Raw genomic sequence first — 11,919 nt, 5'->3', positions numbered from 1 at the left:
ATTTGTCAAATCATCTTCACAATTACAGATATTACATGACTTAGAAATAACACCTACCTATTACTTCATTCATTTATTTATTCATTCAGCAAACATTTATTCTACTCTACTATGTGCTAAGCACCATGCTGTATACATTATGCATAATGATGATGAAGTCAAAACTCCCTGCCTTATTACACTGAAAGCTTAGTGAGGGATCAAGGTGAGTAAACAGGAAATAAACACATGTCACAAGGAGAGTCATTGGTAGGGTAGTAGAAAATATCACATCACAAGGGGAAGAAGCACTGCACAAGATTTGCCATATGTGTTTGGGTATGTGTAAAGGTAATCATGAAAGGCTATCATATAACCTGAGGAATCAACAAAATAATGGTCTAAGGATACAAAGTAACAAATATATAAGATGAACAAATGGAAAGATCTAAAGCACATGAGGACCATAGTTAATAGTAGTGTGTTATATTCTGGATTTTTATTAGGTGAGTAAATTATAGGTCTCTTGCCATAAGAGGGGGGAATGGGCAATTAAGGGAGATAATGAATATATTAAATTTTTCCCTCTATAGTAACTATTTTATTATATATACATCTATATATTATAACATCATTTGTATACCTTAACTATATACGATACAGTTGAAAGAAAAATAAAGAATGCATCTGTTTAGCCAGGCAAATGTTGGAGGAGGATAAGGTGAATAATGTTTTGCTCAGAGAATGACTCATGCAAGGGTTGAGGGAGGCTCAGGATGTCCAGGACATTAAGAGTAATCGAATTGAGTGGTACAGGAAGAAGGGTGAGGAGGGGATGGTGGTTGCTCAGAATGGATAGGTATAAAGGAGCCATGTAATGAAGGGTCCTGTAACCCTTGAAAAGGGGGATGCACATTATTGCAAGAGCAATGGGGATCCACTACTTTATATAGATGTGAAATAAGATATTTCTGATTTTCTTGATTGCTATAGCTCTAATGGGGAAATGATTAGAGGCAGAGGTAACAGGGGAGGGAGGAAAGTCAATAAGAACTTGTTATAGCAATTGAGTAAAGACAGCAAAGTGATTTGAACTAAAGTCATGGCAGTAGGGTGGAGGGTCATTTACCTGGAGATTATATATATACATATATATATATATACATATATGTAGTTAGTATATATGCATATATAATTAATATTATATAGGTTTTGAATTCTATGTGCATTTCTTCCTTCTTCATACCATATGCTTCAGAGATCAAATATGTTATTTTATGCAAACATTTAGTGTATCACCTGCCAGTATTAACATTTCAGGAACATTAAATAGCAATAGTTTCATAGCACAGTTCAAAGATTGACTGGTAATAAATAAGGAGAAAATATAAGGGAATGCTAGAACAGCAAACTGTCCTTGCTGAGAACTTGCCTCCCACTCGAGAAGTGCACAGGTCTCGGCTTCTAAGTGGAAATAGTCTGAGACAGTGCAGAGAAGGTGCAGTGTAGGGTGAAACATTAGTGACTATTTAAAAATATAATGCAAGGTCAAAAGACATCTGATTCTTCATTTTTTCCAAGTAATGCTGTGGCAAGCATTTCCAAGTAATGCTCCCCTGTATAGAAAGGAAACATAGTTCTAGATTACTCAAAACTAAAATAATGGTTTGGAGATTCTCTTCACATTTCAGTACTTTACTGTACACCTAAGATCCAGAAACTCAAGAGCATAATGGATAATTTAGCTCAAAAGGACTCATGCTTCTAGTCTGCAAACCTCTCACAGAAGTGATTAAAGAGTGTTGGCAGACCCTATGATGTAAAACAAAAATCTATAGTTGAGTGAAAAGTTATGTAAAATGTGTGTTCGTAGACTTAAAATATTTAGCCTAACACAAAATGGAAAGTACTTTTTACTGGTTATTTGAAAAGGAAATGAGATGCATCATCTCCTATATACAGATAGTTATAAGTAGTTTGAGTAGAAATATAGATTCAAAACTTAAGCTATTCATACTAAATCATATCAACAACCTTCACTGACTATATTAGACTAGAACTCATTAAAAGCACAATATAAATGAATTCAAAAATTTAACATGTAATTGTTAAAAATAAAAAATGTTTAATCAAACATTGAGTGTATAACTGAAGAATTTTCAAATGGTAACTTAATAACACCTACAGTTGTCTTCGGTATTTAATTTCTCTATCCTATTTTATTTTATTCCATAGGTGAGAAGATATAGCTGGGAAGAAAAGAAACTCAATAGATTTAGTTAGTTGGTTATATGAGCATAGAGTTATAACTCAGTAAAATTATAGGGTCCTAGTTTTTTTCATAAAATAAATTTTACTTTGATTTAGCATTTTGATTATTGTTTTGTCACCATCTATAACCAAATAAATTGCTATAAAGCATTTGTCATGAGATGCCAACAGAGTTGTTTCAGTGAGCTGGTTCATGTGAAGACATAGAGTGGGGATGTGAGACCTACCTAATGACACAGGACCTGAGAATAATGTATGGAGGGAAAGAAGAATTACAGGAGGGAAGCAAAAGATGGTAAGTGAAGGGATGGAAGAAGATGGGGAATATTCCATGTGATAACTATAACATAGTATTCACTCGGACTCTATAGATGGAAGAAAGTCAGAATGGAAAGAAGAGCTAAAAGGGTGAAAGAAAATATGTGATACTTCAAATTATGATTTGGAAAAAACACTCTACTCTAGCAATTTCTCCTCATTCTGCTATCTCTTCAAAGGCAAGGGCATTCCTCCAACCATCCCAGATATGCAAATTTTTTCCCTTAATGCCACTTGTGTTGATGCTCACTTTATCTTTTTTATTACATAGTTTCTGTGCTTCTCCAGTGTCATTCTGAATGGGCTTAGTATTTTAGAAAGAATCTACTTAATTTGCAGTCTGTGTTACCCTTATTGCAGTGAAAAAATATGTTTCAGCTCCTTTCTCTGAAAGTCTTAAGCTAATTAAAGCTAATCATAGACATTGGCCCCATTAAAAGAATCCTCTTTCTCTCTAAAAGATAACACCAAGTCTAGTACTCAATTATTATAGTTGTGGAAAGTACAATTGTCTTGTGAAGGCAATAAGTGGTCCAAAGAAGCTACAGTGACCCAAAGTTAGAGTCTGCCAGAAAAGGAAAAATATACCTTTTTAAAAGGAGGAGGAAGAAAATTAATCTCTATAATAAATCAAAAAGTCATATCTATTATTTATTTTACAGGTGGAGGTCAAATGCCCACTATTTTTCAAGGAAAAAAATGTCCTTCTTTCATCTCAATTAACCTTATAAATCAGTCAATAAATAATTTTGAAAAATATTTCTGATAGCTGTAAAGGCAGAAAATGTTTTAAAGGAAGTTTTTATTATTATTATTATTAAGATAAATGGAGATATGTGTTGAGTTTAGTGCTCAATCAAATTTCCAATTAAAGCATCTGAAAGATAAGATTCTTGAAATGTTGTTCAAAATGTTGAAGATGGCGCTCATCTTCTCTAAAGCATGGCACAGGGAATGTCCAGAAATGTTTCAAAGAGCAAAGTCAGCTTCCTGAAGCAAAGACCAAGTTCTTTTTTTTTTTTCTTTTTGAGACAGTAAGGATAAAGACACTATACATTTCGTATTGCATTTGTAAGTTATGTTTGTCTAGTCTTTAACTTATCCCAAGGCAGAACTGTTGCAGAATAGAGTGATTTTAGAACAAATAATTTTTGGAACCATTTTTTATTTGTATAAATTTAAGGGGTACAATTGAAATTTTGTTACCTAGATATATTGTACAGTGGTTAAATCTGGAATTTTAGTGTATCCATCACCCAACATTGTACCCATATACCTATTAAGTAATTTCTCATTACCCTTGTCTCTCCCACCCTGGCTCCTATCTTAGTCTCCAATGTCTGTCATCCACCACTTTTGTCCATGTGTGCACATTATTTAGTTCCGACTTATAAGTGAGAAAGTGTGGTGTTTTACCTTTTGTTTCTGATGCATTTCATTAAAGATAATAACCTCCAGTTCCATCCATGTTGCTGCAAAAGATATGATTTCATTCTTTTTTATGGCTTAACAGTATTCTATTGTGTTTATATAAGACACATGTTCTATCCCATCCTTTGCAGATGGCCATTTCTGATGATTTCATATCTTTGCTATTGTGAAAAGTGTTGTGGTAAACATACAAGTGGAAGTATCTTTTTGACATAATGATTTCTTTTCCTTTGGGTAGATGCCAGTAGTAGGATTGCTGGGTTAAAATGTATTTCTATTTGTAGTTCTATTTATTGTTTTTTGAGAAATCCCCATACTGTTTTCCTTAGAGGCTGTACAAATTTTCATTCCTACCAACAGAATATAAGCATTTCTTTTTATTTGTATTTACTCCAACGTCTTATATTTTTTGACTTTTTAATAATAACCATTCTTGCTGGTATAAGATGATATCTTATTGTGATTTTAACTTGCATTTCTCTGGTGAGCAGTGATGTTGAGCATTTTTTTCACATATTTGTAGTCCATTTGTATGCCTTATTTTGAAAAATGTCTATTTATGTTCTTTACCCACTTTAATGGGGTTATTATTGACCTTGAATTACGTTTTGTATATGAGAAGAGAGAGGGGTTGTTTCATTCTTCTGCATGTGGTTATCTAATTTTTCCAGCACCATTTCTTGAATAAGGCTTCCTTTCCCCACGTATGTTGTCTGCTTTGTCAAAGATAAGTTGGTTGCAGGCAGATGGTTTTGTTTCTGGATTTTCTATTCTGTTCCTTTGATCTATGTCTCTACTTTTATAAAAGTACCATGCTATTTTGGTTACTATAACCTTGCAGTATAATTTGACATCTGGTAATGTGATGCCTTCAGATTTATTCTTTTTATTTAAGATTGTTTTAGCTGTTCAGGCTCTTTATTGGTTCCAAATTAATCTTAGGATTATTTTTTTCTAGATATGTGAAATATGATACTGGTATTTTGATGAGATTGTGTTGAATCTGTAAATCACTTTGGGAGGTATGGACATTTTAATGATGTTGATTCTACCAATTCATAAGCATGAAATGTTTTTCCATTTGTGTCATCTACTATTTCTTTCATCAGTGTTTTGTAGTTCTCCTTCCAGAAATCTTTACTTCCTTGGTTAAGTATATTTCTAGGTAATTTTATTTTCTTTGTAGTTATTATGAATGATATTGAGTCATTGATTTGACTCTCAGATTGATTGCTATTAGTATGTAGAAATGTTACTGATTCATGTACATTGATTTTGTGTCCTGAGACATTGCTGAATTTACTCATCAATTCCGGGAGTCTTTTGGTAGAGTCTTTAGGGTCCTTAAGATACATGATCATATCATCAATGAATAGGGATAGTTTGACCTCCTCTTTCCTGATTGGGATGCCCTTTATTTCTTTCTCTTTCCTGATTGCTCTGTCTAGGACTTCCAATACATGCTGAATAGAAGTGGGCATCCTTGTCTTTTTCTTAGGTGGGATACTTTCAACTTTTTCCCATTCAGTACAATATTGGATATGGGTTTGTCATGTATGACTTTTATAATTGGAGATATGTTCCTTCTATGCCTACTTGGTTGAGTTTTTTTTTTTTTTTATCATGAAAGGGTGCTGGATTTTATTAAATGCTTTTTCTGCATCTATTGAGATGATCATGTGATCTTTTTTTTCCACTGTGAATATGGTGAATCATGTTTATTGATTTGAGTATGTTAAACCATTCTTGCATCCCTGGGATAAAAAACTACTTGATCATGGTGGATTATCCTTTGATGTGGTGTTGAATTCAGTTTGCTAGTTTTTTGTTGAGGATTTTTTCATCTATGTTAATAAGGGTTATTGGTCTGTAGTTTTCTCTTTCTGTTTTATCCTTTCCTAGCTTTGGTATCAGAGTGATACTGGCTTCATAGAATCAGTTAAGGAGGATTCCCTTCTTCTTGATGTTATGGAATATTTCTGTAGGATAAGTACCAGTTCTTTTTTGTAGGTCTGGTAGAATTCAGCTGTACATTCAGCTGGTATAGGGCTTTTTCAGGGGAGTTTTTTTTTTTTTTTTTTTTTTTTTTTTTAATTACTGCTTCCTTCTTTCTGCTCACTATCAGTCTATTCAGTCTATTTCTTCCTGATTCAACCTGGAGAGGCTGTATGTTTCCAAGTATTTTTATCCACATAGATTGTGTATTTGCTTAGAACTTTTCATAGTGGTCATGGATAATATTTTGTATTCCTGAGGTACGGGTTGTTATATCTCCCTTTTATTTCTAATTGAGGTTATTTAAGTCCCTTGTCTTCTATTTCTGGTTAACCTGGCTAGTGGTATATTAATTTTGTTTATCTTTTCAAAGAACCATCTTTTTGTTTCATTGATGCTTTGTGGTTTTTGGGGGGTGTGGGTTACATTTTGTTAACTTCTACTCTGAGCTTCATTATTTCTTTTCTTCTGATGGCTTTAGGTTTGGTTTGTTCTTCTTTTTCTAGTTCCTTGAGTTGTGACATTAGGTTTTTAATTTGTGACCTTTCTATCTTTTTAATGTAGGCCTTTAAGGCTATGAACTTTCTTCTCAGGGATGCCTTAGTTGTATCTCATATATCTTGAAAGCTTGTTTCTCCTTTGCCTTTCAATTTGAAGAATCTTTCGATATCCATCTTAATTCTACCACTGACCCAAGTTTCATTCAGCCTCAGGTTGTTTAAGTAACTTTAATGTTTCTTTATTGAATTTTTGTCTTGATGATCTGTCTTATGGTATGAGCAGGGTTTTGAATTCTCCCACTATTGTATCAATGTCTCTTTCTTTAGATCAACTGATATTCGCTTATAAATCTGTGTGTTTCAGTGTTTGGTGTATATATCTTTAGGATTATTATATCCTCTTACTGAATTAATACACTTTATAATTATATAATAACTTTCTTTGCCTTTTTTACTGTATTTAATTTAAAATATTTTTATGTGGTATAAGTATAAACATAATTGCTTAATTTGCTTTTCTATTTTGTGGAATATCTTTTTCAATCTCTTTACTTTCACTTTACAAATGTGTTTAAATGTGTTTCTTGTAAGTAGCATATAGTTGGGTCATGATTTTTAATTAATTCCACCAATCTATATATTTTATATGGAATATTTAATACTTTTATATTCAAGATTGATATTGACATGTAAAGGTTTGTTCCTTTCATATTGTTAAGGTTGTCTACTTGTTTTATAAATTCTTTGGTGTTTTCCTCTGTTTGTCTCTGTGTTTTGGTGGAGCTCTGTTGTTTTACCATTTGATTTGTTTCTCTTCCTTCCCTGTATAGTTGTTTTATAAGAACTGTGAGTGTTCTATCTTTGTTTTTATGATGATAGATATAGACCCATTATTTCCATGTTTGGAACTTCTTTGTGTATTTTTTGTAGGGCTACTCTAGTGGTGACAAATTCTCTTAATGTTTACTTGTCTGAGAAAGACTATTTCTCCTTCATTTATGAAGCTTATTCTGGCAGGATATAAAATTTGTAGCTGGTAGTTTTTTTTTTTTTTCTTTATACACTTTGAAAATAGGATTCCAACCTCTTTTGACTTGTAAGAGAAGTCTACTGTTAGTCTGAAGAGGTTTATTTTATTGTTGACTAACTAGATGCTTTTATTTTGCTGATTTTAGCATTTTTTCCCTTTATTTTGACTTTAGACAATGTGATGACTATATGTTGTAGTGAAACCCATCTTGGAATATATTTTACTGGTATTCATTGGACTGTCTGTATCAGTCTAAACCTCTTGCTAGGATAGGGAAGTTTACATCAATTAGTTCCTTAAATAGGTGTTCTAAAGTTTTTGCTTTTCCTTCTCCTTTGGGATTGCTTGAGAATGATTCACAAGTTCAGTCACTTTGTTTAGTCCCATACATATTGAAGGCTATGTCTATTTTATTCTTTCTTTATTCTTTTTTCTCAATTTTATCTGGCTGGATTACTTGAAACCATCTATCTTCAAGTTTTGAGATTCTTCTGTTTGGTCTGGCCTTTTGTTAAAGCTTTCAAATATATATTTTAATTCCTTAAACAAATTTTTTCATTTTAAGAAGTTGTTTTTTTTGTTTTTGTTTTTTTACAAATATCCATTTCCTCAGAAAATTTCTCTCTCATATCCTGAATTGATTTTCTGATACCTTACATTGGTTTTCAGATTTCTCTTGCATCTCATTGAGTTTTAAAATCAATATTTTTGAATTTTTTACCTAGAATTTTGAATTCTTTTTAGGCTCCATTGGTAGAAAATTACTGTGTTCCTTTGGTGGTATTGTAACACCTTGCTTTTTCATACTTTCTGTATTATGACAATTTCTTCATATTCAAAGAAACAATTGTTTCTTCTTATTTTCATACTTTCCGTATTATGACAATTTCTTCACATTCAAAGAAACAATTGTTTCTTCTTATTTTTTAAATTTACTTTATTTTAGATGGAACATTTTTTTCTTGAAGGTATCTGGTGTATGTTTCATAGAGCTGTTTGGCTTTGCTCCTGGGTGCATTCAGTGGTGAAGACTCTGTATGATTTCTTTGGTTATAAATAGCCTTACTGTGGTGACTTTCTCAAATTCCAGATGTAGTAGTGATATACTAGGCAAATGAATAGGACTCATGACCTTCTGAGTAGCCGGGGTGGCATGGGTCACAGAGGTAGCAAAGTGAATGAGAAACTTATCTTACCTTATGTTCTGTGTATGTGTGTCAGCAAGTGTAATCTAAAAACAACAACAACTCTTACAATTTAGAAAATGGAAGCAATATTAATTCTGAGTTAATTAATGTTATTGACCAGCTAATTATCATAATATACATATAGGAAAGATTTTTGTAACAAGATATTATGATGTCAAGGTTATCATTAGTTAAAGATCTTTTAAAATTTTCTTGGGGAAATTAAAATAAATTGAAGAGCTTGGTATGTAAATAGCAAACAAGGCTATAGAGACATTTAAATGTTTTATTTTTTAAAAAATAATACAATTAAAACCAGAAATAATACCACTATTTTAATTATTGAGTTAAAATCTTACTCAATTAAGATTTTAAAATCCTTGAAGAAAACATCTAAAGATGTTCTACACAAATGAATGTACTTACTGCAACCTTAAATGGGCATATGTTTCAGGACTATGTCTAAGATTGATCCTTATTAGTAGAAAATTTAAAACACAATATTATTATTGAGATATTCACCATTACAGAAAAACCATTTAATTTTGATGTCTCATGTACTTGAATGAATTCAGAAAAAAGAATGAAATCTAGAATAACTAAATCTGTCTACATGAATAAGTTACCATTATGTATCCTCCTTCTAAATAAGGTTTAGGATGTAAAATTTAATATATAAAACATACTATTGGAAATAAATTGTAGAAAGTCCTTTAAAGAAAAGGCTAGAATTAACAGAAGATTTTACACAAATATTACTATTTATAACAAAAAGAAAAAATATTTTCATTACTAGAGAGTTAATACACTAGAGAGAACTATTTTGGAAGATCATTTAAAGAACCTTTAAGCAAAAGATTCAGTATAGACTGCAGATGGGGTATGTTGAAGGGCAAAGTGCTGGTCTTCATAAAACTAACTTAAATCATCTCTAGATACTCATTTTTTGTACATTATTTGAATTTTTGAATACTAGAATAATTTCCCCTAAAAACCATGTAAATTGATCATAATACTTTAGGCTTATTGTGAGTACCTTAAAATTTTCATGTATTCTAAATTCATACTTGTTTCTATTGATTCCAGTCCTTATAAATAGAGACAGAGAAAAAAAAATGAGAGACAGAGGGATGGCTAGAGAAAAGAGAGAGGAAGGAAGGAAGAAAGGGTTTCCCTGCACCCACTGAAACGTGTATCATCTTGATATCTAGATGTTGACTGGTTTACAATGTCTTAGGTTCTGACTGGATTCAAGGCAGGAGTGTGGGGTGTTATGATGACATGTCAACCATAAGGAATGTAAGCACATACTCAGAATATTTAAACAATTTTATCTCTCACTGCAGTTGAGAGTAGTTCTGGGTTATGGGACAATTCAGAACTGGTTTACAAGGATTTTTCTCTATGCATAACAAGGACTGCCACCCCGACAATATATAGGATCATTTCTGTTATAGGTGATAAAAAAACATGATGCATTGAGGAGGCAAATATCTGACTAGACTAAAACATGACAACTTGAGTTCAGCCCAAGCTTCCATGAAATTAACAATAGACAACACTACTGACATTTCCTACAATTTCCTAGGCACGGATCTGACATGAAATTCTATGATACATTGTGCATCCATTCATTCATCTTTTTGTTCATTTAATAAAGATTTTAGAATAATACCCCTATGCAACACACACAACTACAAGATGTAGAGATTCAAATATAAAAAATGGGATGCATACTGCCCTTAGAAAATTTATAGCCTACTGGGGGAATGAAGGGGGATAAGTTTGGCATATAAATGGCTATAATACAATGAACCACATGGTAAACCATGGTGGGAGTACAGATAAAACTACTGTATGGTTTCATTTGGGAGAAAGTTTGGTTATAGTTGTGAGATAGGGATGCCTTCAATAGAAGCTGGCATTTGACCTGAACTTCACAGGGTGGGTCTGTATCATTAGTAGGGCAAGCTGCTCTACATCAACTGCTACAAAGGCAGAGAGGCAATAGGTACAGGAATCTATGAGAATCAGAATGGATATGTAGCCAAAGACAATTCAGGAGATATCTTAGAATTAACTTGTGCATATCCATTAACTCAGCAATTTCATGGCTTGGTAACCAGCCTCAGAAGCACTAACCCATGTTACAAAGTCACAGGTGCAAGGATGCTGCAGATGTTTAAGATTATATTGTTAAGTGAGGAACAGATACAGAGCCCAGATAAATCATGGTATCATCTGTACAAAAATATTTACATACATATAAACTATATTTCTTATAGGTACACATATGTGATTATGCACACATATATCTTTCTTGAAAAGAAACAACTCATATTGAAAGCATTGGTTTTCCTCTGAGGATTATAACAGGAAGGTAATAATAATGTTATTTTTTAATGAAGAGAATGGATTTTTTTCATTTCTTGTGTAATCAAAATCTAATTAAAGTGCAATGAATATTAAAAAGTACATTTAGATAAATAAATCTACAGCTCTCCATATAACCAAAAGCAGAGGCACTTTCACATTTTTTTAATCCCCTAGAATGAGCTTGGTTTCCTTAGCTCTTTAACTGATTATCTGTTTAACTTTGGGTAAATATCTTTGCTTCTTATTATTTAGTGTTTTTCTTTGTGAAGTATAGCTAATGGTATCCTCTCAGTTACAACAAAGATTTCTTACAAGAATTAAGCATAAAGTATATTACATACATGAGAAGATGAGCACATGGAGAATAATATAAATTTTGATCATTATTAATTTCCCCATTCCTATTCTAGGAACATACTCTCCTTAGAATGTGATGGCCAGAAATTTCTGTGTCACTTTGCAATGTACCAGAAGAATTCCCATTAATAGTAAAAGCTCCTGGGAAAAGACAAGTAAACAGAAATGCAATTACCATACTGGACTCTGGCCAAGATACCAAGATCATTTCTATGTCAAAAAGTGCAAAGAAGAATCCGTTTCAGGAATGCAAGGTCAGGACCTTCGTTTTGCATCTCACTGGAAATCATGGCCTCTGTCAGTACAGCAGGTCTTAACAGTGTGCTGAGGCTGATTGACAGGTTCTGAGCAGAATGGAAGATGCAGCTTATTTCATTCCCTACTTCCTTCCACTGTCTTAGCAACCCCCCTTTCTCCCTGAAGCAATCTACGAAGTGGAGACTGTTAAAACCCTGTGTCATGGGAATGGCATCTT

This window comes from Microcebus murinus, chromosome 3 (assembly GCF_040939455.1).
Source record: "Microcebus murinus isolate Inina chromosome 3, M.murinus_Inina_mat1.0, whole genome shotgun sequence".
NCBI lineage: Eukaryota > Metazoa > Chordata > Mammalia > Primates > Cheirogaleidae > Microcebus > Microcebus murinus.
Note: the sequence above shows the minus strand (reverse complement) of the source record.